The sequence below is a fragment of the Cydia fagiglandana genome, chromosome 20, assembly GCF_963556715.1.
Source record: "Cydia fagiglandana chromosome 20, ilCydFagi1.1, whole genome shotgun sequence".
Taxonomy (NCBI): domain Eukaryota; kingdom Metazoa; phylum Arthropoda; class Insecta; order Lepidoptera; family Tortricidae; genus Cydia; species Cydia fagiglandana.
Window position 1 is genome coordinate 2,097,228 of NC_085951.1, and position 26,118 is coordinate 2,123,345.

The following is a 26,118-nucleotide window of genomic DNA, read 5'->3' on the forward strand; positions in this document are numbered from 1 at the left end:
TATGTATAAATTTTTTGGTATCACAGTGGTTTATTTAGGTGAAAATATCGCATTTATTTGGTCTTCAAGATTTGGTGATCATTAATGATTTTTGGTAATCATTCAATATATTTGGTATTCGAATACAATTTGAAGTGCAGTCGTAATTAAAATGGTGGTACATTTGTAATTTTAGGCCTTATTTTTTTGGTGTTCAGTAATTTTTTTTGGTAAGCATGATTTTTTTATTTAGGGTACCAAAGTATTTTTTGGTGGTCATTATATTTGTAGCCTTTATTAATTATGTATATGTATCAGGCATAGACTACAACTACTAGACGGAACACTATAAGACAATTGAAGTCACCAACTCACCACACACAAGCTCTCCCGTACAAATGTATTATGGCAGCGCGGCCGCTTATTACGGCTCCTCCACACGATGGACCAACGCCAGCCACTCCAAGGGACGCATTTATACGTTAAAGGGAGCAAGTGATATTGCTATCTCATTCTTCCGCATGGCTGCATCCCTTGGAGTGGCCGGCGTTGGCCCATCGTGTAGAGGAGCCATTACAGTTGCGCTCACAATTACGACCAGTGGCCTATTTTATAAAGCTACAAGTTACAATTTACAAGCGGAAGTCTCGTTCTAACACATAGGGTTAGAAAGAGACTTCCGCTTGTAAATTGTAACTTGTAGCTTTATAAAATAGGCCACAGTACTCCTGGAAATTAAAAATATTAAGAGTGCTATTACATTTCGGGGTTGAGCGAGTTTAGGTATTTTACGCGCTGCGGCAGGCCGTGCGAGCTCAGTATTCCGATCCCTTCTACCACACTCGCACTACAATGATGGATTAAACATTCTTGATCCTTCGCGAAGCATATTGAAATCAACCATAACAACACTAACTGTACTTAACTTATAAAGTCCTAAAACTGTTATTTGGTAAGTACGAAAATACTAAATGCAGTGCAAATGTACATAGGGGCTGTTCATAAATTACGTCATCTATTTTTGACCCCCCCATCCCTCAAATCATCCAAAAATCATGCTTCGGATGACTCTGTTTCCTCCTACGTCATGCTACCATCATCCGATGTCCAGACCCCCCCTTCCTCCCATTTGAAACGACGTAATTTATGAATAGCCCCATACTCGTACTTATGAACGTATATTACTCGAAAGGGGTCATCCATTAATTACATCACACGTTTAGGGGGAGGGAGGGGGTGAAGAAAATGTGACATATTGTGACATGGGGGAGACACAAACTTTGTGACGTCACTTTAACTTCATCAGTAACCGAAAATTTATTTAAATTATTTTATTCGCTGTACATTTAAATAACAAGTTTTTAAAACGATAATCATTTTTATTCGTTTAATTTTCTTTCCTAAGCAGTTTTGGGTTATAAAATTACTAATATTTATATCGTCAAAAATATTTTGATTAAATATTAATAATACTTAGGTACCTACTTAATTCGATTTGGCGATTTCGTAGAAAAAATGTGACGTCACACTAGGGGGGAGGGGTTTGCCAAATGTGACCAAGTGTGACAAGGATGGGGGGAGGGGTCAAAAAACCTAAAAATTCGTGTGACGTAATTAATGGATGACCTCAAAGAAATTATAGGTACTCGCTTATTTACAAGAAACAAGTTACAAGAAACTGAAGATACACAGGGTCTGATGATGGAGCTGGAAGGTGGCCACGGGTACCAGTCTATCATGTAACTAAACCACTTCGTGTTTGGGCTCGTTTGATTCGTCTCAACAAGATCTTTGACACTGAAGATACACAGGGTCTGATGATGGAGCTGGAAGGTGGCCACGGGTACCAGTCTCTCATGTAACTAAACAATTTCGTGTTTGGGCTCGTTTGATTCGTCTCAACAAGATCTTTGACACAAGACAGTACTCAGGGTCTGATGATGGAGCTGGAAGGCGGATTGACGATTACTTTGTATGTACCTACCTAATGTCCTTTTTATTTAGGCCATTTTTGTGAAACTGACCAAATGCGTTCAAAAGCGGTGTCTGAGTTTACCAAAGGTTCCGAAACATGTTTCCGACGGCTATATGAAGGATGTCCTTTTTGGAACATTTTCGGGACTTTCCTTGAAATTAACCGATAGCGTTCAAAATCGATATCTGATGTGCCCAAAGGTTTCGAAACTTGTTTCCGAGGGAAATATTGAGAGATGTCCTTTTTTGGGACATTTCTAGAAATTACCCGATTGCGTTTAAAATCGATATCTGAGGTAAACAGTGTCCTGTTTTGGGACATTTTAGTGACATTCTTTGAAAGTGACTGATTGCATTCAAAATCGATATCTGAGGTGCAAAATATGGTTTCAACGGCAATATTGAGATTTTACACTTTAGCCGCGTACTTACTTTACTACCTGCATTACGCCACCCTGCTGAAAAAAGGTCATTTTTCGGTATTGCCGTCAGAAACATGTTTCGAAACCTTTGAGCACCTCAGATATCGATTTTGAACGCAATCGGTTAATTGGAAGAAATGTCCCATAAATGTCCAGACAAAAAAAGGAAACTCCGTCTGTATTGCCGTCGGAAACATGTTACGGAACCTTTGGAAATCTCAGATATCGTTTTAAAGTGCCAACGATCAATTTAAAAGAATGTCCCGAAATGGTAGGGACATCCTTCAATACTGACGTCAGAAACATTTTTCGGGACCTATGGTCGACATCGATTACGAATATGAACGTAATTGGCCAATTTCGAAAAATGTCCCTAAAAGGGACATCAGTCAATACTGACATCAGGAACATGTTTTCGAACCTCTGGGAACCTCAGATATCGACTTTAAGTCCAGTAAGTAAGTCCCTAAAAAGGACACCTTTGAAAACTAATCTTAGGGAAGGGAATGATGAATGATGAATGAATGAAAAGGGATGGATTGACCAAAAATGTTTGCTGGGTAGGGTCCCTACCCAGCAAACATTTTTGGTCAATATTGCGAAAAAGGCACCTATTTTAGGTTGCACAATTTAGGGGACCAAAATGAGGCACGTCGAATCGACGTCGTCGGCACGTCGAGTCGACATAAATGGGGAAAAAACGCACGTGCCGGCGACGTATTTATTGACGGTAAATTAGTGATTACAACCATTAGGTCAACACTAGGTCATGTTTCCGACGTCGATTCGACGTTGCCACGACGTGCCGCGTAGTTGAAATGTACTAATTTGGTAATCTTTACCACCTTTAGACGTGATGGTGACATATTTTTATCCATATAATTACTATGCGAGGCAATATTTAGATGAGATGCGAAGAAGAGAAAAAGAGACACAAACATTACGCTTACATATTCTTTTCACTCAGAAACAAAATGTCTAACAAGAAAACAACTTTAAGTTGTGCAATGATAATGGCGGCCACTAAGTCATGTAAAATAATTTAGGCCGATTACGCAGATGAAGAACGATGAAATCTAGTGCACAGAAAATTTTTTCGTGCAGTATGTTAGGTTTACATACAAAACTATCGATGGGCTTTTGAAATATTTAAGTTTTCAACATTTTATAAAATCTAAATGCATATATTTGCTTGTAATTGAGTGCTGTAATTGAATATTTGTGTGTGTGTGAGTATATTGACTCGATCAAAAATATTGTTTTATTTTGAATATTAGCACAATGAAGTACCGTGCGATGGCACCATTCAAGATATAACAACTTAAATTATGCAATTTCATATTTAGCATCTGCATTTATTATTAAACATACAATAATAACATTTGAAACAATAGAAATTAATAAAAAAAAATACTATAAATTAACTTAGAATTAAAAATTTTAGCATCTCGTTATAATGAAAGAAAATGGCGGCACAACCTTATGGTATTGATAGTACTTTACAAGTGATTTTAACTATATGGTCGCAATTTGGTATCTATTTTAAGTAACATTTACCTAAAATTAGTAGCTAAATCGACATAAAATCGACGACCTAAAGGTCTCCGTATAAGAAATAATTACGTCGCAAATACACCTAAAATGTCTTATTAGTACATTTGACCTATTGGTCAGACTTTGCAGTTAATTTTACCTAATATTTCGACTTATTTTCAACCATTAAGTCCCTGACTTCATGGTCCCCGTATAAGAAATAATTACGTCGCATATACACATAAAATGCCTTATTAGTACATTTGACCTATTGGTCAGACTTTGCAGTTAATTTTACCTCATATTTCGACTTATTTTCAACCATTAAGTCCCTGACTTCATGGTCCCCGTATAAGAAATAATTACGTCGCATATACACCTAAAAGGTCATTAGTAAATTTGACCTATTGGTCAGAGTACGAAGTTAAGTCGAATTACTAGGTAAAATTAACTTCGTACTCTGACCAATAGGTCAAATTTAAGTAGTAAAAATATTTGAAACGACCTGACATTCTATATGTATTTATTTGACTCAAGATAGTACTCAGGGTCTGATGATGGAGCCGGAAGGTGGTCACCGGTACTAGAGTCAAATAAATACATATAGAATGTCAGGTCGTTTCAAATATTTTTAATCCTGTCCGGTAGTTTATTAAACTGTACCATTATAAATTATAATACTATAAAAACAGTGCTAGGATCAAAGTCTCTCGTTGCGGTTTACACGCACACAGTATAGCGTTTTACACGGCGCCCGCCGCACACAATGATAAAAAACCTCGTCGTCGCCGTTGAAAATGTGCGGAGCCGACCGACACACGTCCTGCCTGTACAAGCTCTGCCGCGGCACTGAGCTGGCGAGCGCGCGTCATCGGTAATATAGAGTAGTTTTCAAAAAATTGCCAAAAAATTATAGTAGAATTTCATAAACACTAATGTATACCAACAGTATAAGCAAACGTTGCAGATTGCTTGAGTATGAAAATGACTTCGATATTAAGTAGGTTTTCGTAGAAATTGACACTTGTTTCGGAGAGAAAATTGAGTTCGTTTTACTTTGATTTTCTCTTTCTGAAAGGTATGTAGGAAAAATATCGTTTGATATGCCTAAAGCACAGGGTATTAGTAATACAAAATAGCCAGGTTTAGCAGAGTAAACTTCTCAACATTTCCAAATAAGAGCTTGCCGTTCAGTGCTTCAAGCGGTTTTTCGGAAACGACCATCAGAAAAAAATTCATTACTAATTTAATAAGTCCTTTTTCTAATATTTACAACGATATTTAAAAAGATAAGAAGACGCTTTTACTGGAACAAGTACTCATTGTTTCTAATAATGAGCACAAAGTCCTGAATTTCGTCGACTAGTATCATCAATTTTGCATTATTTCGACTTTTCTTGTAAGAGCGCTCTTAACAATAATTAAGCTATTGGGGTTTACCTGGGCTGTTGTAATATGAAATAGTGTAGAATACCACTTGGTTGAGTTGCTTAAATTATACCATTTTACAAGTGAAATTGCTCCTAAATATGTGTGGTGATCTCGTGCTCTTTGTTTTCTTCTTGTTTCTGTGGGCCCGATTCGGATTTTGAAATAGACATCTATTAGACATCTTTTAGACATCACCAAGATACGATAACGATATGTTTAAGATCTAACCTGTCAAATTTGACATTTGCGCGATTCTGGAGATACTCTTGAACGATTTCCACAGGATATGACTTAGAGATCCAATTCACATCTTATAGATATCTTACTCTATCTAACGTAAAAGTGACATTGGTTGCCCGAATTGCGCTGCAAAAGAGAACTAGTCGATATCTAAACTATAACGTATCTAGAATGGATCTACTCGTAGTACGTGTCGTCTCTTGTGAATATCTTTAAGTTCGAATACGGCAGTGTACCTCTTCCCATTATTTGGAGTCGGCCTCGTTCTCAAGCGCCAGGTCGGGCGATCCTGGGTTGTCTCTTTGTTAAACTGGGCCTGTTTCAAATCCATTGATACGGTGGACCACCATGTAGCAGGCGGGCGACCTCTGCCTCTCTTATTCGGTAATGCCAGGGCTTTCCTCACGACATGGTCTTCGTCGCGTCTCATGAGATCTGGTGCTCTTTGTAAACTCTAATAATGCAGTGGCTGTGTAGTCTGTGATAGCAGGCCCCAATTTCACATCGGTGACAGGTGCGACGAATTGTAAAATCACTGTTGCTGACGTCACAGGCATCCATGGGCCATTACCACTTACCATCGGGCGGGCCGTATTCCTGTTTGCCTGTGACGTCAGCAGCAGTGATTTTACAATTCGTCGCACCTATCACGTTGGTGAAACAGGGGCCAGGTAATCATAGGACTAGTTGTAGAAAGTAATTCTCCACGTGTGGACATGTTAAAAACGCTATTTTCAAAGATTTTTGTTTCACATATTGCAAAAATCTGCAATAGAATGTAGACATCAAACGTCCCCCGCCGTACATAGTGCATCCGTCTATATATTAATTTTTCAACGAGCGTTGTGTGAGCTCTTGGAGCGTCGCCGCGGGCGTCGCAGACAGTCGCGAGTGCGGCAGACGCTTGACGATTGTATGTGGGGCCATATGGTACGCGGTAGGACGTTTAAGCGAACCCACTGCTGCACACCGTCGAGTTATGCAAGTCAATACAAAAACGCTTCGATACTTTCACAGACGCACGGAATGACGTCACGCGTGGCCTGAAGATGTACCGCGAACCACGTTCGACGTGTTGCCTCTTTGTCGCACTTGTGGATTCGTACTTAAGTGTGACAGAGGCAGCACGTCGAACGTGGTTCACGGTAGGTCCTCTGTTCCTAATGGCTCCTCTACACGATGGGCCAACGCCAGCCACTCCAAGAGGCAGCAAGTGATATTGCTATCTCATTCTACCGCATGGCTGCGTCCCTTGGAGTGGCCGGCGCTGGCCCATCGTGTAGGGGAGCCATAAGCTAGCGCGCGTGGCAGGCAAAACCCCACTGTGACCCACTCAGTCAACGCTGTGCACAAATGCCATAGCAATGTGTTTCTGAACTTTCTGATGACTGATTGATTTCAGAGATGAGCTAACGTTGATGAGCTGTGGGTTGCAATAGAAAGGTGGCCCTAACTGCGTCACATAATCATCATATGTTCCCGGGTACAGGTGTGTGGATTTCCATTAGGCAAGGGGCTTCATCTTCAATAAGGACGTTTCTATCAGAATTTTTGTTGGAATTTTAGAAGGAAACGTCCTTATTGCACTTGAAGCATAAGGAACCTTATAGACAGCCACGTATTAACTACAGCTTTGAATGTTGTAGTAGGAAAGAAATAAAATGTATCTTATGAATACCGAGTTACAGTTATCGAGCGTATTAAATTTCCGTGTTCTAATCACGCCACAGCGATGCTCTAATCTCTTGTAAGCAGTCACACTGACTGTATCCGTACGGCTAGAGAACGATGTCTTCTTCACGACCAAAACACGCCCGTTTCATGGCCCCACTCAATAGGAAAGCAAGGGATAATAGCACCCGGTAAATAATTGTGGAATTGGCAGGGATTGTAATGTTTCAATATGCACAGTCCCATTCACCACCAGTGAGCGGATAGCTTAATTAAAGTATTATTAAGACTAATTGAACATAGTTATGCCAGGCTTGGCTCACTCCGCGATTTCGTCGCTTTGCTACAGGTAGCTAAAAGTACATCCGTTTTCGTCCCCAATTTTGGGGAAAGCCATAAGCCGCGCGTGGCGCTGTCGCCACCTAGCGGCCATATCTGTGCTGATCGTAACAGACGCGTTTTGTTAGAGAGTGAGTCTTCTGTACCTAGTACTATTATTTATTCTGTGGTTATGCTAAAGAATTAACCTATTGTTTTCATCCGCAGTTCTACTTTATGCTTTCCGAACATTGAACTCTTATAACACATGTTTTATTACTGTTATTTTATGTCCATTTATCCGAGAGAGCACAAGTCACCAACACCGATGAGGTACCTTCACTTCGTGATGATATTGTACACTGAGAGAAAAATCATCACCAGGAATTAAAAAACAGTTCTGTACTGGGGGAAAAAATGAAGTTTTAGTAATCTGTTTCACTATTTCTGTAAAGTTTACTTATTTCTACAAACAGCTCAGTAATCCCAAATATAATTTCAACAAACAGATAATAGAAATTGCAAGAACTAATAGAAATTGCAAAAGTCAATTTGTTCCTATTAGTTAACTCTCCTTGTCCCCGGATTAAGTTTATTTTTGTAATTCTAAGTGTATTTTTGTTGTACTTTTCTCTCAGTGTAGCAAACTGTAACTATGTTCAAACCCAAAGAAGCATTTTTCAAATCGGCATTTTTAGGGTTCCGCACCCAAAGGGTAAAAACGGGACCTTATTACTTAAGACTGCGCTGTCCGTCTGTCCGTTAATCCGTCCATCTCATGAACTGTGATAGCTTGACTGTTGCAGATAACAACCAATACTAAAACAAGAATAAAAAAATATTTAAGTGGATCTCCATACAACAATCGTGATTTTATTGCCGTTTTTTGCGTAATGGTGCGGAAACCTTCGTGCGCGAATCCGACTCGCACTTGGCCGATTTTTTTAATTTTATCATGCTTAAAGCAGACCACTGACTAACAGTCCGCCGGACGATATCGGCCGGTCAGTTGTTCGGAACTGTCAAATTTTTGTTCTAACTGACAGGCCGATATCGTCCGGCGGCCTGTTAGTCAGTGGTCGGCTTAATAAACCTTAAAGGCATACCTAATTTGCGTCTCCAAACAGCTTATAACCTTCTTTGTAAACTGTCAATCCACTTCACAGTTTGCATGCATAAATTATCAACTCATTACTAGTACAAGCCGCAGATAACTTCCGTCAATACCCTAGTCAACCCTTCACGAACGTAACTAATGTTGAATTTTTGATCCGCCAGGGGGCTCTGGCGGTTAATATTCGGGGGGCGATATTTGCTTAACGATTTCTTTGTTCGAAGGTAGAAAAGGGTTGGGATGATCATTGGAGATAGTCCTATAGGTATATTCAATGTTGTAGGTGCCTAGGTTGTTTTTGACTCTGGGCCCGATTCGGATTTTGAAATAGACATCTTTTAGACATCACCAAGATACGATAACGATATGTTTAAGATTTAACCTGTCAAATTTGACATTGTGCGATTCTGGAGATACTCTTGAACGATTTTCACAGGATATGACTTAGAGATCCAATTCACATCTAATAGATATCTTACTCTATCTAACGTAAAAGTGACATTGGTTGCCGGAATTGCGCTGCAAAAGAGAACTAGTTGATATCTAAATTCTATCGTATCTAGAATGGATCTATAGTACAGTCATCAGCAATAGTATCTTACACAACTAGGGCCGCAAAAATATATGACGAGCTCTTATTGCGCTCCAAATAAGAACGTGTCATATATTTTTGCGGCCCTAGTTGTGTAAGATACTATTGCTGATGACTGTACGTGTCGTCTCTTGTGAATATCTTGAAGTTTGAATACGGCAGTCAGTCTCCTACAGTACGGACCCTTTCTCCCATTTTTGAACCGACTAATTTCAAGAATGAAGAAGTTAAGTAGTCGTGTTTGATATCGTCGCTCTTCATGTTTGTAGCCTGTGTTAAATGAAGGTCTGAACATTACGTCACATTCAGAAATGTCACAAAGTTCGCACAAAGCTCAAAATTCCCTATCAATATCGTCACACCCTCAACGAAAATAATAAAACCACACAAAATCCACTTTAAAACTTGGCTCCTAATCTCCTCGATCCCGCCGTAAAACCGCCGAAGTGTCACAACTGAGAATAATTAATATTTTAATTGAGCATTTCGAGGCTGATACAGCACGATAAATTCAGTATAGCCTAATAACCTCCCTCTGAGTTTAGGCGATTTTCTTACTTAGGGGCTTTTGGTATTAGGTGATTTAGGTTAGAAATTGTGAAATATTTACCATGTTTTAATATAGGGGGGTGTTGACAGCTTGTTTCTATATGCCGGTGGTCGTAAGAATTGATGAGGGTATTTTAACTCTGGAAATATTTGGAGACGTTTTAGCGATGCTCAGATAATTAAGTATGCCAGCGAGTTAATAGAGCGCTTGTGTTGTAACGAAATTCGTGTTTTGCAGTCTTCATTATTGTTCTCTAACGTGACCAAATTTAATGTAGGGTGACTGCTATATCATCATCATCATTATCATCATCATCTCAGCCATAAGACGTCCACTGCTGAACATAGGCCTCCCCCTTGGATCTCCATACGTGCCGGTTGGCTGAACATAGGCCTTCCGGCAACCTTAACAAGGTCGTCTGTCCATCTTGTGGGTGGACTGCTATATAGTTATTGGCAACTCCTTACAAACCAGAAAGAAACGAGCCAATAGAAGTCTTATTGTTCCTACAGTCAGTAGGTATCGTATCAAACTACGCGTCAAAACTACACTATTTTGGACTAGCGGCGGCGGTGCTACATCTATTGTCAATTGACAGTACTACTACTACTATAAGTAGTACTGATAATTCCGCTACTCGATGCTAGATGTCGACTATGAAAATACTTATATTCCTGGTACCAAAACTGATGTATGGAGTGAACACTCTTGTCTTACTATATTTCTCTATGACCATAAAAGATTTCACTCCTTTTACCCTACACTCCATGGCTAGGAAGAAGCAAGAAGTTGTTTTGAATAGAAAAAGAAAAACAACACAATAACGATCCACCCTCGTATATTTAACAACATTTAAACCACGCTTGTACAGTCAGCTGCAATAGTTGCTAAGCGGGCAGGTGTTCAAAATGATCTTGACGCAACTTTATTGTTAACAGAATAAGAACGCGTCAAGGCAATTTTGAACACTTCGCTCCGCTTAGCAACTTCTATATGTGTGTGTGTGTATTTCTTCGTACCCTATCTTCCAAACCTTAAAATACATCCACGGTGTTTTCTACAGGGTGAAATGTTATTGTAGGCAGTCAAATTTGTTTACACCCATTGTCTTATCGAAGGGGTGACGATCAATTACAAAGGTTTTCATATGCAAATGTTCGGTAGGTATTTTAATTACGTATTTTGATGGCGTCACGATATTGATTGAGGGTTTTGTGCGAGGTGAATATTAACTTATGCTAATTTTAATATGTGGCTGTATATAATTATAAAGTTTGTTAGGGGCTTGTTAAAGATTCCGGTATTGATTCGGGGATATTTCATGTGTATTTTGCATTAATCTTTTATTCAGCACCCTTCATACGTTACCTGCAATAATATCTTGTATATTTAGCGCTTTGTTATGCAAAGTATATAGAGCTAAGTATGTACAAAATCGTACTACTTATGAATCAGTTTAGTATGTTTTGTAGTACTTATCAAAGAATGAAGGTGGGTTTTAAATGTAATCAAATGTTTTATGTTTTTTTTATTCGGCTATAATCATTATATTGGCCACAATCTTTGTGTTACAAATTTCGAAAGGGTTGGGACCTCCTATTAACTATTTCAATACTTGTGTCAGGAGACCCCGCTCTTCCAGAAGGAAGTTAAGGGATACCTATGATCCAAAAGAAATACTTAACTTTTTCATAGTTTCTTGCTAATTCCTTTTAAACAAAATACGGAATTTCAAATCAAAGAAAAATACCCCAACAAATCGCTCCCACCAAACATCTGCTGTACCATAATCAAATTAATCCATCTGGGAGCAGATCGAAACGTCAGTCTGGTCCAGCCGTGGAAATAATTTCATCACGACCCACCAGTTCAGTTGGATCCCTCCTTAAAGGCGCATCTACACGGAGCGAGTCTGCCACGAAAATTCGGTCACCGGAAAATAATTGCTATGTATAAACTCAAAGATTGTCCAGTACGGATATGACGGTCGTTCTTGTCTACGTGACAGCGTGATAAAACGGTGTCCGTCACTTTCTATCCCACGGTGTTAAACAGTGACAGTTATTTTATCACGTGGATAAAGCTATCTAAGCTGTAGGGCTAAGATGGTCGGCTCTTTATCATTTGTCACCATGCCTGTCACGTTCTAACGAGTATGTAAGTGCCGCTGAAGAGAACTCTTCTGGAAGGTTAAAGAAGAAACCCTCTTTAACCTTTCAACTGCGTGTGGTGGTCAAAATCGTTTGTGATGTATATGTAGAGCAAAAATAAAAATCTCGCGAGAAAATTCAAAAATATGACTAAATTCGGTCGGGGTCCATGTCTTAACAGACAAGAGGTTACGTTTCCGGAATACTTTCTTCTTAGTGTAGTAAATAAAGGTAGTGGACCCCGCAGTAATTCCTCAGCCAGAAAAAGCTTTACAGTATGATAAAGTATCAATAAATAAAAAGTATTGTATAAATTTCCAAAGAATAATAATAATAGTATTTAAGTAAATACCTAAAGTCTTAAATCGTTAATATCTTTTTACGGAAAATTGCTCCGTTTAAACTTTCTTCTCCGGACATGTTCATGTAACGTATTGCAACAATATATGAAATATCAAAAAAAAAATCCCTGCAGAAATACCAATATTAACAAAATATAATTTTTTGGCGTGGCTTGGACCGGAAAATTGCTCAGTCTAATTTTTTCACTGGAATGCCATTTTATTGCCGATTTATACATACAAATTGAAAATCTAAAAAATTTACCATGTAACTATACTTTTTTTCAGAAATTGCCTTTTTACTCGCTGTGGAAAATTTCTCTATCCATTTTATTTATTTAATTAAGTTCACAGTTTTCTTTCCATTCAACTATAAAAACATCCAAAAAATAACGAGCGTATTCAAAACTAAACATATCGGGAGCAGTGTATAGGGAGCGGGGTGTACAAGGGATGACAGTTCTTTTGGATATTTTGGATTTAAGTATATACGTGACTACTTAGTATATATTTAAAAAGAAATCAGGCTGAGAAATTTTCCACTCTCAGTTTTTTATAGTTCTAAAATACATAAACTTGGGTATGCATTTTTTTTTGGATTTTCTTACCCACTACGCCAAATCTCGTAAGATCATATAAGAAGGAAAAAATGGCAGAGCAATTTTCCGATGAAAATGAGCGCCAAAAAAATAATTATCGTAAAAAATATTCTCATGTTTGACAAAAGTTTTAGATTTTTTTCTAGTATCACATACTGATACAAATAACTTATTTGGTAAAATAATTTTGGACGGAGGAAGTACTCGGTTCAATATATAAACAGATTTGTATTTTTACGTATAAATACCTAACTTAGGAGTGGTTTTTTTTTTTGGATATTTATATGTTAGTTTCGGCTCATAACTACTATACAATAACCAAGCAAAATTTCATCGACTGAGAAATTAATGCATGGGTCTCCATACAACAACTTGCTTCGTTTACTACACTATTCTTGTGTGTTTAGTAAATGTGACATTGTTTAAGTATTTTTACTATGATTTTTTATACCCTGTATTTTGTCTATTGACTGATTGACGTCAATACTTTTTTTTTCACGGGAGCCAATGCCTATTATTTAAGGTTAAGGTTAATATGTTATAGGTATTTACAATCAATGGCTCCTTAAACGCCATAGCGGACAACCCATAGACCAAGATGAATTGGTGCCGAATACGTGGTATGATGGATCTGCTGTCGAGCCCGTCTTTAGGCGGCCATCGTTCAATCGACCAAGCTTACGAGTACTCGATTGTGATTCGATCCATTTTCCGTGTCATGGAAATGAAATAAGGCGTGAGTTATTTTTGTTATTGTATACCTACTCATTTAATACACGAGTGTACTTTTAAAGTACAAATAAGTACAATACTGTCCATAATAAAGTTTATAGACAGTATTGTAATAAAGTTTGAAGCGCTGGTGGCCTACCGGTAAGAGCGTGCGACTTTCAATCCGGAGGTCGCGGGTTCAAACCGCGGCTCGTACCAATGAGTTTTTCGGAACATATGTACGAAATATCATTTGATATTTACAACTAGCTTTTCGGTGAAGGAAAACATCGTGAGGAAACCTGCATACATCTGCGAAGAAATTCAAAGGTGTATGTGAAGTCCCCAATCCGCATTGGGCTAGCGTGGGGACTATAGCCCAAGCCCTCTCGCGCATGAGAGGAGGCCTGTGCTCAGCAGTGGGACGTATATAGGCTGAAATGATGATGATGATGATGACACGAGTCTATCTATTGTACTTTCTTACAAATTTCTTATCGTCTTCAGATGATATATCGATTAAAATTAAATTGGTTATATTAGCAACAAAATACTTATGCACCTTGAGACCTTGATAAATTACTTTTAATATTTCTCTTTCCCGAACCCAAAAAGCCTAACAAAATTCCAGGCAATCTTTCCGCAGCTGATTGGGCTTAACAAGCAAATTAGTCTAAATAGACATCAGGTACGGAATGTGCTCCATGTAGCCCAGGAAAGATAGTGTTGCGCAAAAGGAAATATAATAACCTGATTTTTGTTAATTTCAGTCTAATGAGAAATCTGTAGAAAAAGTGCGAGATGTTCTCTTAAAATTACCATCCGAAAGTAGGTACAAATAGGTATAAATATTAACAAATATATATACACTGATTCTTAATGTAAAACAATAAAACTAGTAAAAAGCGAAATCGTCATAAGCGACTAGCGAAAAGTGGCGCGAAGCATATTTAGATGATTTTTAAAATAACTATAGTTTCATAAAAAACATACAGAAAAAACGTTTATAGGCAATACGTACATATTTGTCTGAAAGCATGAAATAAAACGATTTTTTATTGGATATTCCATTTTGTACTCTAGTGCACGAAAAATTTAGAATTATTGTACATTATTTCAATTAAGCTTTGAATAAATTTAAAAATGGAAAAATGACTTGAGTGAAACTTGAATTGACTCACTTACTCACTCACACACATTATTCTAAGCTTAATCTAAGCATCGTTCGCAGACGTTTCTGCTTCTTAAAAAAAGTATTATTTCAATTATTGCGTAGCAGTTCGTTAAATGACTGGGCTACTAATAACTCAGCCGACTGCAATCAAATGCATCCCTAGGCTGTCTCGGATTGAGCCGATGCTCGGAATTGCGGCCATCTTTAAGGAATGCCTATTTACTTGACTGTGCAAGCAATTTGCGATGGTTTAATGAAAAATTGTACTCATCAAGCGTGAAAAATGTTTAAGTTTTTACAGATATTTGGCCCCGTAACATCGATTTCTTCTAAAGCTATGATTGGTCCGATCCAGATATAAAAAAAATCTAAAGATGATGGCAAGACTCCAAATGACATTGATCAAGTGTAAAAAATGTTACAACCCGGAGTGGATAAAATGGCTGGAACAGCGTCAAACCTAAAAAAAATCTTTAAGATCCGTTAAATGTCATCTGAAACCGCGTGTATTTAAACAACATAAAGAAATATCATTCTCAGTTAATAACAAATTATTTTTAGAATCCTCTGTTAGTTGATCAACTAGATATCTCGGGCGATATGTTCGTTTAATCGAAAAAGCCCTTTAATAAAGAATAGCAATTGTGTCTCAATCTAAGACATTAGAAGTATATCTTCCATTATCTTCCACAAAAAAAACTATGCAGTAATTCCAGCCACTCAAACCACGACATTCCACACCGAATCAACTATAAGAAAATATTTTAGAAGTACTGAATCCTCTCCTAGTTAATCAACAACATCATGTCTCAATCTAAGACGTTAGGGGTATATCTTCCACAAAAAAATAAGCAGCTATTCCACCCACACAAACCACGACATTCCTCACCGAATCAATTAGATTTTACTGCCCTGGCGTTATCTGCCTTCTCCGTTCCATTCAATTTTCTAGGCCATTTCCGAATGGCACAATTAAATTTGCGATCTGCACCACTGGGCTTTAAATTTGCCGCAACCTTCGGTTGTGTCTGACGGATATAGTCTTTATCTTTGGCTTTATTTTATTCCCGATTTTGCGGGTAAAAATTGCAGAATTTTCAGTGGAGCGCCGTGGAGAGATATCGGAGATTTTGAATTTTCCTTGGGTGATTTTTGGGACGAAAGCTGAGATTCCAGTCAATCATATCATTTGTTACTGTGTACGGCATTTTTATAGTCGCAATTTGTATTCAAATTATGTCGATACACCAGTTTTTGATCATTCACATGATTTTTAACGTTTTAATGTTATATCATGTTATCATAATATGACAGTACTTATGTACATAAGCGTACAGCGTTAAATATCTTCTAGTTTTAAGATTGTGTTGTGTTGTTTCAAATATATGTTTTTCTTACTTATTACCTTTTTATTATTATGATTGAAATACAAATTACGCTTTTATCTTACACCTTAATAACATCATGCCTTTAACTCAAGGCCCTTCCAGAATTCCGACATATCTCAACCGCAAATTCAGATTCCCATTAATTTATCATACAACCACACATCAGCTTCGCAAACTCGCCCATTGACTCAAAACAAATCGCTCCGACAGCCGAACTGACATCAAAACACGTCAAGCACATTAAACATTAAACCCGCGAACGTCTGATATCTAGAACATTTAATTAACCGGTCAAACCCAACGCTGGGACCGCAGGACATCAAAGCACATCTTAATACGCTCAGAGCAAAATCGCCTTCGTCCAAACATTGGTATTAACCCGGGCCCCTAACAATTTGTGTGTCGTCTTCATAGGGACGTGGCCAAAGGTAGAGCGGATACCCGAACCGATAATTACTAGGTTTATTTAACGGTTAAAGTTAAACCGCTTGTATGTGTATGATAAAGACAGAAACTATATCAAATTTTTAGTCATCTTTTTGCATTTTTTTGAGAATGATTTTTTCTGCTCTACAGATACAGCACAACCGAGTACGAGGGTCGCACTGAAATATTCGGGAATGGGACACTTAGAAATAACATAATAGAATGAGGCATATAATTTATAAAAATGTAACTCTTTATAAAACTTTTAAGGTATATTCCATTTGGTTGTCATTTATATTTAAAATTTACTGACAATTTGAAAATTGTATGTCGAACATTATTTGAATTTTTGGCCAAGTGATTTTTCGGATCACATTTTTGAACGGTTTTCAATATGCCCTCAGCGAACAAATAAAAGTTACAATGGGCTTCTGTTATTTTTTTATGAACTAGAGTTCATCGTACGCTCGTTTGCAGTTAAAATTATATATGAAAGTCACTTTCATTTTATCCCATGGGTGATCTTAAAGAAGCATGTCATTCCAAAGCGACGTCAAAATTTAAGATCGCATTTGTGCTGTTAATTAAAAAGACTGCCAAAAAAGTTGCATATCGGCAGATTTCGACATTCCTAAATATTCATATGACAACAGTAAAAAAATCTTTTATATATAGATATATGTAAAAAAAACTTCAATTCCGTTGGCTACTCTACGAATTTCATACAAAACCACTAAGGCCCCAAAATCGCCATACAAAAAGGACTTTGGGATTATGAGCCGTGTGCATTACAGAATGATTACTTTCAAAAGAAAATTTATATGCGTGGTCAGTTTGAGTTTAAGTATGCATTAAAATAAAGATTGACTGTCTAGATGCGACAGTTTTCTCTATTCCCGACATTTTCAGTGCAACCCTCGTATGAAAGGCTTAAGATACAGTAGCAATAATGATATATGTTGCTATATACTGTCCCTTTGGCAAATGGTAAATCACTGATTTAAACTTTCACCATTATTAAACATTATCAAACTGCACAACGGACAGACAGACACACACATCCCACACACACACACATCACACAGACACACACACACACACACACACACACACACACACACACACACACAGACAGACAGACGGACAGAGTGACATCCCTAGTGCGCAAAACGTTCAAACTGATAAACAAGATCAAGTGCGGGTAGTTCGAAAAACTCGCGTGGCTAGAAGATGTTGATGTCAGCTTGAGCCAGTCTTCTCCGAGACCACGGGGACAACGCCGTCCTCGAAACGTCGGAGGTAAATCTTAAAACTTAAATACACGATTAAGTCCCGTTGTGCAGTTTGATAAATGGTAAATCAGCCGTCCGATTTGTAGGTGATTGCATGTACCTTAGTAGGTGTTGATGATTTGACTATAGCCGTTGTAAACTAAAAGAAAGTAGCATTTGACAGGCATTACTTGGATTTTTGAAAATCTGTTGTCGAAGGTCTGGTACGGGGGTTTGAATTGCCTGTGTTAGGCCCACTTGCACCATTCCACTAACCTGGAGTTAATCGGTTAAACTGTTAACGCAGTGTCAAATTGTACTGGTAACCATGGTAACTCCATGATTTAACCGGTTAACCCCGGGTTAGTGAATGGTGCAAGTGGCCCTTAGCTTAATAGGTAACACAAGTATTGCTAAAATTATTCTGAGCTAAGTTCTTATAAGTTTTCAATGATAGTTTAAAAGTAGTTAAACAAAACCTACCTTGAAACAAATCGAGAACAAAATATTTACATCAAACGCGAGCATCGATAAAATATACCAAAATTATACATTATAACATATACAAAATTAGTATATTTTACATTTCACTATAAAATAGTCTCATCTCACCTCATCCTCTTCAACCCCCGCTACCCATCCAACCCCACCCTTACCCCGAGGTGTTTCCGCAGGCAGTCCAATAGTCTATTAAAACCGTACCAATAAGACTGTATCCTTTGTTTATAATAAACACTTTCCATTACGTCCCTCTCGCACCCACCTGTCCCGTTTATCTCCGTCCCCCTTATCCTAGTGCATATAGCCCTAAGGAACGTTAATGACCGCGCCGGGCCGATTCAATTACTACCGTAGTATTATTTCGACGAAAATATGTATGTGTTCTGTGTTGGTGTAAATTAAATTCTGTTTCAAGTTTATTGGTCACGTGTGTGGGGGTGGACGGTGGGTTTGTGTTCAGAGTGACATGTTTGTTTTGACAGTTGGCTTTATTTTTGGATTTTAGATGCTGGAATTTTAGATCATTGTCAACGATGACAAAATGTAACTTCCAGCCCGGGGCACTGGAGGCTTTGGTCACCTTTTCTTACCTCTATAACTATGACATTTATTTCAGTTTAAGATGTAAGATTCCGACGATTTGCCATAGTTGAGAGATCGGTGCAAATTATTATTTTTCGTAAAGGAAGGTAATGTGGCCAATAATATATTATCACAATAGCATTTGTATTTAAAGAACTTTTGAATTTTTTACGTCAAGTTGCGTGAACTTTGTAGCTTGAGCATCTAATTTACGTTAGAGATCTTTCGTTCAACAAATTCAGAAAATAACTTGAAATAGGTATTGTTGTACCTACCAGTTTTGCACAAAAAATATTTCTCTGGACAACATTAAACATTTCAAAGTTTAAAGAAGAATTGGAGTTGTTATAATCGAGTAGATTGGAAGTCGGGTAGTCCATTCTAACCAAATGTAACGAAAAATATTCAATATTTAAAAATAACCAATTCCTCATTAGCTCATAACATAGTACAATGAGAATCAATTAATATAAAGTAAATTCTGTCTGTTTTAATAAAATTAGAAGACACCGCTAAAGTTACTCGACCAAATTGAAAGCCCTTATAATAATCATCCTTCGACGTCTACTTTAACATAACCGTACCCCTATTAACTGGCCATTAACGAACTGATAACGATATCAACTGGAACAATATCTCCGATCATGTCTGCGGGCTTACACCCTTTACGATGACTTGACCCTTGTACTAGTTGTACTACTTACATTTAGTTGGGGTGTTCCCAATTGGTTTCTAGTCGAAGATTCATTTGAGCGATTTATCAAGGCCTAAACATTTACAAATACCTACGCCAAATTAAAAATACATTCGAATAATCTGTACTGAGTGTGTATTTACTGTATTCTCTCTGTGTTATGTATGTATAGCCGACGTCAAAGTTATGTTTACATTTTTTGCCTTATCACAAAGGAGTAAGGTGCATAAGTGTAAACATCTCTGACGTCGAATGTACCTACTTGTTTTGCGCAATAAAGTGTTTACTACTACTACTTCTACTAAGTAAACTGTCACTTTATTAACATTCACTGACTTCACTGTAAACTAATAGATAAAATGGAAGTCTTAATTTATGTATTAAGGTTTTTTCCGCGGAATCTTCTGTTTACCCCACTCCTGCAGTAACTTCTGTCTGATGCCCCCCATCAAGCATGGGACAGTGGCGTTGGAGACAGTTTGCAGAACCAATTCCACCGAGGAAATACGTGGTTGCTTGCTGTTTTGCCCGATTTTTGCGAGGTCCCTTTGAATAGAACCCGATATATCAGACGACAAAGAACGTTCCATCCTCATTTTTTTGTTACGAGTATTATTTTCCTACTGTTTTTTTTTGGAAACCAACATCCTCCTTGCTTCGTTCTCCTCAGTGCTGAGGGTCGTGATCTCCTATTGGAGCACATGATTCCGGATCGCAGATTTCCAGCCTATCCGATCCCTTTCGAATTCTAAGGCATCCTACATATCACCATCATCAACATCATCTCAGCCATAAGAGGTCCACTGCTGAACATATGCCTCCCCCTTGGGGGGTGTATGCCATAATCGCCACGCTTGGCAGGCGGGTTGGCGATCGCAGTCGAGTACACCGAATTTGAGGGACGCTGCTGCCCGTCCACCGGTGGTCTTGGACGTAGTTTAAGGACATACCCGGGTCCAACGTAGGTCCGGGTCCCGGGTCCTACATATACATACCAATAATACCTAGGGACATTGACGATCTTGAATTATCTGCACAAATTACCCTCTTGATATCCATTTTTCTTTCACCCATATGCATATCTGTTACTCAATGCACCCTGTTTAGAATATTTACTTATTAATTCCCCGACACCCCCTCCGACGTTTTCCCCGTAACCCCGAACCCGAATAAGACGGGGTCGGAAAAATAAACTAGACGTTACCTGCGCGGGAATTGATCCCGCAGCATTATTGTATCTATAAACATTTCAATTGCGGCGCGCGCTCATCCAGGGCCAAAGAGTAAGGGGTCACGGGGATGAAAAGCGACGTGATACTCTCAGCCGTATTCGAACAATGAGATATGTCAAATACTAGATATAGTAACGATATGGATTGGATATGTCAGTGTCGAAAGTGACGCTTTTGTTTGAAGAAACGTTAATTTTAACACTTGTTTGACACTGACATATCCAATCCATATCGTTTCAATATCTAGTATTTGACGTATCTCATTGTTCAAATACGGCTGTCTGTACCTATCTTAAGGTATTTAAATAAAAGTAAACAAACTATTTGTGCGCGAGTCCGACTCGCACTTGTCCGATTTTTTCAGGATATAGAAGGCAAACGAGCAGACGAATTGCCTGATGGTAAGCAATTACCGTTGCCCGTGGACACCAGCAACACCAGATGGGTTACTCGTGCAAGTCCGTTGAAACCCATTAGTGAAAAAGATCTTTTCTTTTTTTATATGAAACCGCGAAGCAATTATGAAGTTACCTGTCTACAAATACCGCTCTATGCCTCTCTCGAGTCCTCACTGCCGATATATATGCAGATGAATATATTACCGACGACGGTGTTAAATAAAACGCGAACAAGGCAACCGAGGCCGGATTACTGCGAATGATGAAAAAGGAAAAATCATTTATTTTATTATCCCCGCCGAATAATAAAAGGTTGTGCGCCCCTGGAACTTGGGCCGTTGATCACTGGGAATAATTAGTTTTTGTTTTAGTTTTACAAATTGGGATGTGTCGTGTTTTAATGGTCAGGGGTTGTGAACCAGTTTTTATAGGTTTAGCTAATAATTTAATGACCTCGTTAGTATCTAACATGTAAAACTACGTGGTACGTTTTAAAACGCTATATTTTTTGTTAGGTAGTATACATCAACGACTGACAATTTCATACTATGGCGGTCTTAAAATTTGAAAGGAACAGAAAAAAAAGTTTATTTTTTCGTAATATTTAAGCAAATACCACAAAAGAACACATACTTCCCCTCTCTTAATACATCTCAAAGACATTTCTTGTCAAATTGGCGAGAAATTCATTGTCAAAACAAACTCTACCCCAATACTGAAGATACCGTCTTTGTTTGTAAGATGATTATCGATTGAGCTCGGTTTACAAGTCCGCTGATAATGTGATACCGGTGTTGTGTGGAGTTCGCGGGGCTGGTGGGGGTGTGACTGACTTTATTTTGGTGTGACTACAGAATGTGCAAGTTGCGGAAAGTTTCAAAAAAGTTGTCGGTAATTTCAGTAAAAATTTGCAGCAAAAAGAAACTTTCGTATTGGAAATGGATAAGTTTCGATACTTATAACAAAAATAAGTTTCCGAAATTTTTCCAAGGAGAAATTACGCAATTTTGGGATTTTCCGACGGTACAGTAGTAGGCTTGACAATGGCATGTCGTAGCGAAATTTGATACATATTCAAATAAAAAATAAAGGAATTAATATTCGCAAAAAGAATTTCAAGAATAAGCATATCACTTCATCATCTTCTCCTAGCCGTTTTCAGCTATCAGCGACTGCATTGCTACGGCTGAGAGCGGGGATTCCCTCTGGTCGCATACCAACTTTTGTCATATTTTAAATTGTCATAACACTTTATGTATAAAATTGTAAGTCATAAAAATCTTTAGTCAGAATTAATCCTGAGCATAACTGGGTTTTTGTCATAAATGAGTTATGTCATAATTTTTATAGTCATTAATTTAATTTGCATAAAATTTTAAGTCATCTGCTTGATATCCATAATGGTATTTCGTTCGAAGTATTGCAGTGCATAGTATTAATATAGACATAAAAAATTAAGTTATATATTTAGTGGTTATAATAGTACGTTTTTTTCATAAATTGTACAAAGCATGAATAATAAATATGTATGGTTGTGAGCAACCTATGAAGCAAATGTTACTTTAGTCTTAAATGCCATAATCATAACCACACAAAGGCCGTAGAAAAGAGGAGATCGAAGGAGAGGAGCCCCCTCCAGTAGGAGAAACGGTTTTATAAAAAAAACTAATCATAATAGGTAGGTTAGGTTCGTTAGGTTTCTTTAGATGCCCGAAGGGCAAACTACGCAGAAATAGGAGCCCCGCGTGAGCGGGGCTCCGTCGAATTAAGTATTTGGAGGGAGATTAGGGAAAAGGTATTTTTCGAGGAGTTGTTGAGAGGCTAAAATTAGTTTCTTAAATTATTTATGTAAACCATTATGGTTGAAAATTATTATGCTACAAAACGTTATACGTAAAAACATTATAAGTATCGATAAATATACTGTTAGGTGGTATGACATTTGATTCATTATAATCAAAACCTATATGCACAAAAAATATATGACAACTGCTGAGTATGTCATCAAATATTATGGCTAAAAATGTATGACACAATATAATATGACTTTTCATTTGTATGCGCAATGATGATTATGACACAAGTTGTTATGTGCATCAAAGATATGACCTAAACTTGTATGCAACCCAATATGGACCCCTGAGAGCGTAAGCATATAGATAGGTACTTGTAATCACGCGCTTTTAGTGTAGGTACCGGAAAAATCTCAATAACCATATCGATACACCTTTTTACAAATTTTGTCATATTTAGGAATGTAAATATGAAAAATTTGTAAAAACGTGAAAATTTTTTCATATATGTATATCTATGTCAAGTCCCCAACCTCCTAGAACAGCGGTCGGCAACCTTTTAGCAGCCAAGGGCCAAATAGTAGTTAACGGAGGTGACGCGGGCCGTACTTTGTTAATATTTATGACTTTATGAGACATTGTCGTTTGTCACTATTACATACAAAATAGCCAAGGCGGCTCTCGGGCCGCAAGTGACAGGTTCACGAGCCGCATGCGGCCCGCGGGCCGCAGGTTGCCGACCGCTGCGCTGTCCTAGAAGATAAGATTCTAAGTCTTGCAATCCTTGTCAATTCAACAACACTCAGAACCAAGAAATGAGTGAAGATTCTTGTTACAAAACTCAAAAAACCCCATGCGGTTAAACCAACTCCACACCTACCCGCCCCCACGTTTTTCGCGGGGCATTATCAATTATTAAGCATCAGCATGGAAATAGCACCCCTGAGTCCGCCCGTATCCAGCGCCATATTAAATATATGTTTACATTCTTCGACTTTATTACAAGGGCGTAAGGTTCAAGTGTAAACATATTATATCTTATATTAAATATTCCCGGATTACCGCGCGGGCTTCGGCACCGTGAAATGGTTTTCGGTTTTGTGCAAGTTATTAGCTGGATTTGCATGTTTTTGATTTATTGTTTTTTTCTTAAGGGGGATTCTGATTAGGATGAGGGTTTCTTGTGAGGTAAGGTGTAGTTTAAACCTTGTTTCTATCCCGGGGCATAGACAATATGACAATCGAACATCGACAAACGCCAAACGAATATTGTATCCGGGTGAAAGATGCTATAAAAAAAATTACAATGTATTTCTTTATGTGAAACGTGAGTGAAATGTCTTAGGGGTCGGATCAAAAACTAAGTAATTAAGTCCGACTCACTTACTTACTTACTTGGTTGGCGCGATGACCCAAAATGAGTCTTGGCCTCCAACACAAGAGCACGCCACTTTGATCGGTCAAGAGCGGTATCCCGCCAGCTTTCGCCGACTCCGAGCTCACGGAGATCTGCCTCCACTCTATCTGCCCAACGGTATTTAGGAAGACCAACAGGCCGGCGTCCATTTGGTCGACCCAAGTAGGCCTTTTTGGCTGCCCGATCTTCACCCATCCTTTCGAGATGGCCAAGCCAAGTCCGACTCACACTTGTTTTTATTTAAGGAATTATGCAGTCTTAAAAAGTTCCAGACGAGTGAAAGGCCATCCCAAATACTGTATGTCCCTACCATCGCCCACACTGTTAACTAACAGTTCTTAAACCTTATTACAAAAGGCATAAGGTCCACCGATGGACAGTGAAGAGTGTTGCTGTTTGTACAATAAATATAAAATCCAAGGTTTCCGGCGCTGCATATTTTTCAATAGCTGTAATTTTCAAATGTTGAAACGGAGTTCGTTACTAAACACGTCAAGCACGAGATGCTGTTTACTTGTGGTTCATATCTATTTTTTAATTTATTATTTATATGTCAAAGTTAGAACGTCTAAAGGCGTTCCACCAGTGTGCGGCACTGCGCGGCACAAGCATTTTTGTACTGAATATGCTTCAGCACAGTGCCGCTCACTAGTCGTATCCCGCCTTAAGGATTGTCTTTTCTTTTGCTATATTATGTTCCTGATGTGTAATCCTTAGAAACCTCCATCTTTTTCCATTTCTGTTTATAATTGTGTGCGTTTTAGTATATATATTTTGCATGAAATAAAAAAGAAGCGCTAGGAATAAATTTGTTCGTCCTTTAGGTCCATTGATTATTATCAAGATAAAATACTGTTCAGTCGAAGCGATCGGTTAACCCGCTAAGTTTATTTTTCTTTATTTTACAGGTACTAATGCATCAGTTTCTACAAGGTGAAGGCATCAAATTTATCGTATACCCTGATACTGTTTATTGTATTATACGGCACGGAACCACAATGACTACGTTCTAATCTAAACTCCACCTGTAACAACTTTATTATTACAAGCCCACATTCGATGGACAACACGCACCTCGTTCAAAACTCATACATTTTTAACTACCACGCATCATTATCCAACCATCAAATACCCAAAATTTGGTCCCCAAGGAACCCTAAAAAAAGATGCGCAAAGTGGCCACGCGATACCGTACCGACGAACTGATGAATACTAAATGAGAAGTTGTACCTAATGACGACGCTTTTATGACCGGCTAAAATGTATGCCCATGAAATTTTAGTATTTTTTAATACTTAATTTACGGTGTATCGTTGCGAGGTAAGAGCGTTTATTGCAAATTTTGAGAGTGAATTTTTAATTGTGCAGGGCATCGGAAGTTTTGAATAGACCGTGTTTTCCTAAGCAAAGCCTTACTTTAAACTATTTCGGTTTAAGTATACCTCTCCACTCGAAGCAGTGGTGGCCGAGTGGATATGACGCCCGACTTTCAATCCGGAGGTCGCGGGTTCAAATCCCGGCTCGTACCAATGAGTTTTTCGGAACTTATGTACGAAATATCATTTGATATTTACCACTAGCTTTTCGGTGAAGGAAAACATCGTGAGGAAACCTGCA

The 26,118-nt window shown here is 38.2% G+C and overlaps 1 protein-coding gene and 2 long non-coding RNA genes across 3 annotated transcripts in view; 2 read left to right on the plus strand and 1 right to left on the minus strand.

Annotated features, from left to right (window-relative positions):
* Window positions 1-26,118, minus strand: part of LOC134674407 (uncharacterized) — a 461,157-nt gene that overhangs the window by 154,227 nt on the left and 280,812 nt on the right. The window lies entirely within an intron of this gene.
* LOC134674390 (nucleoporin 88) overlaps window positions 1-26,118 on the plus strand; it is a 191,979-nt gene that overhangs the window by 39,937 nt on the left and 125,924 nt on the right. The gene's annotated exons all lie outside the window — the stretch shown is intronic.
* On the plus strand, window positions 22,775-23,430 carry LOC134674455 (uncharacterized). Its single transcript, XR_010099613.1, has 2 exons — window positions 22,775-22,847; window positions 22,918-23,430. It is a non-coding gene; the product is annotated as an uncharacterized LOC134674455 (long non-coding RNA).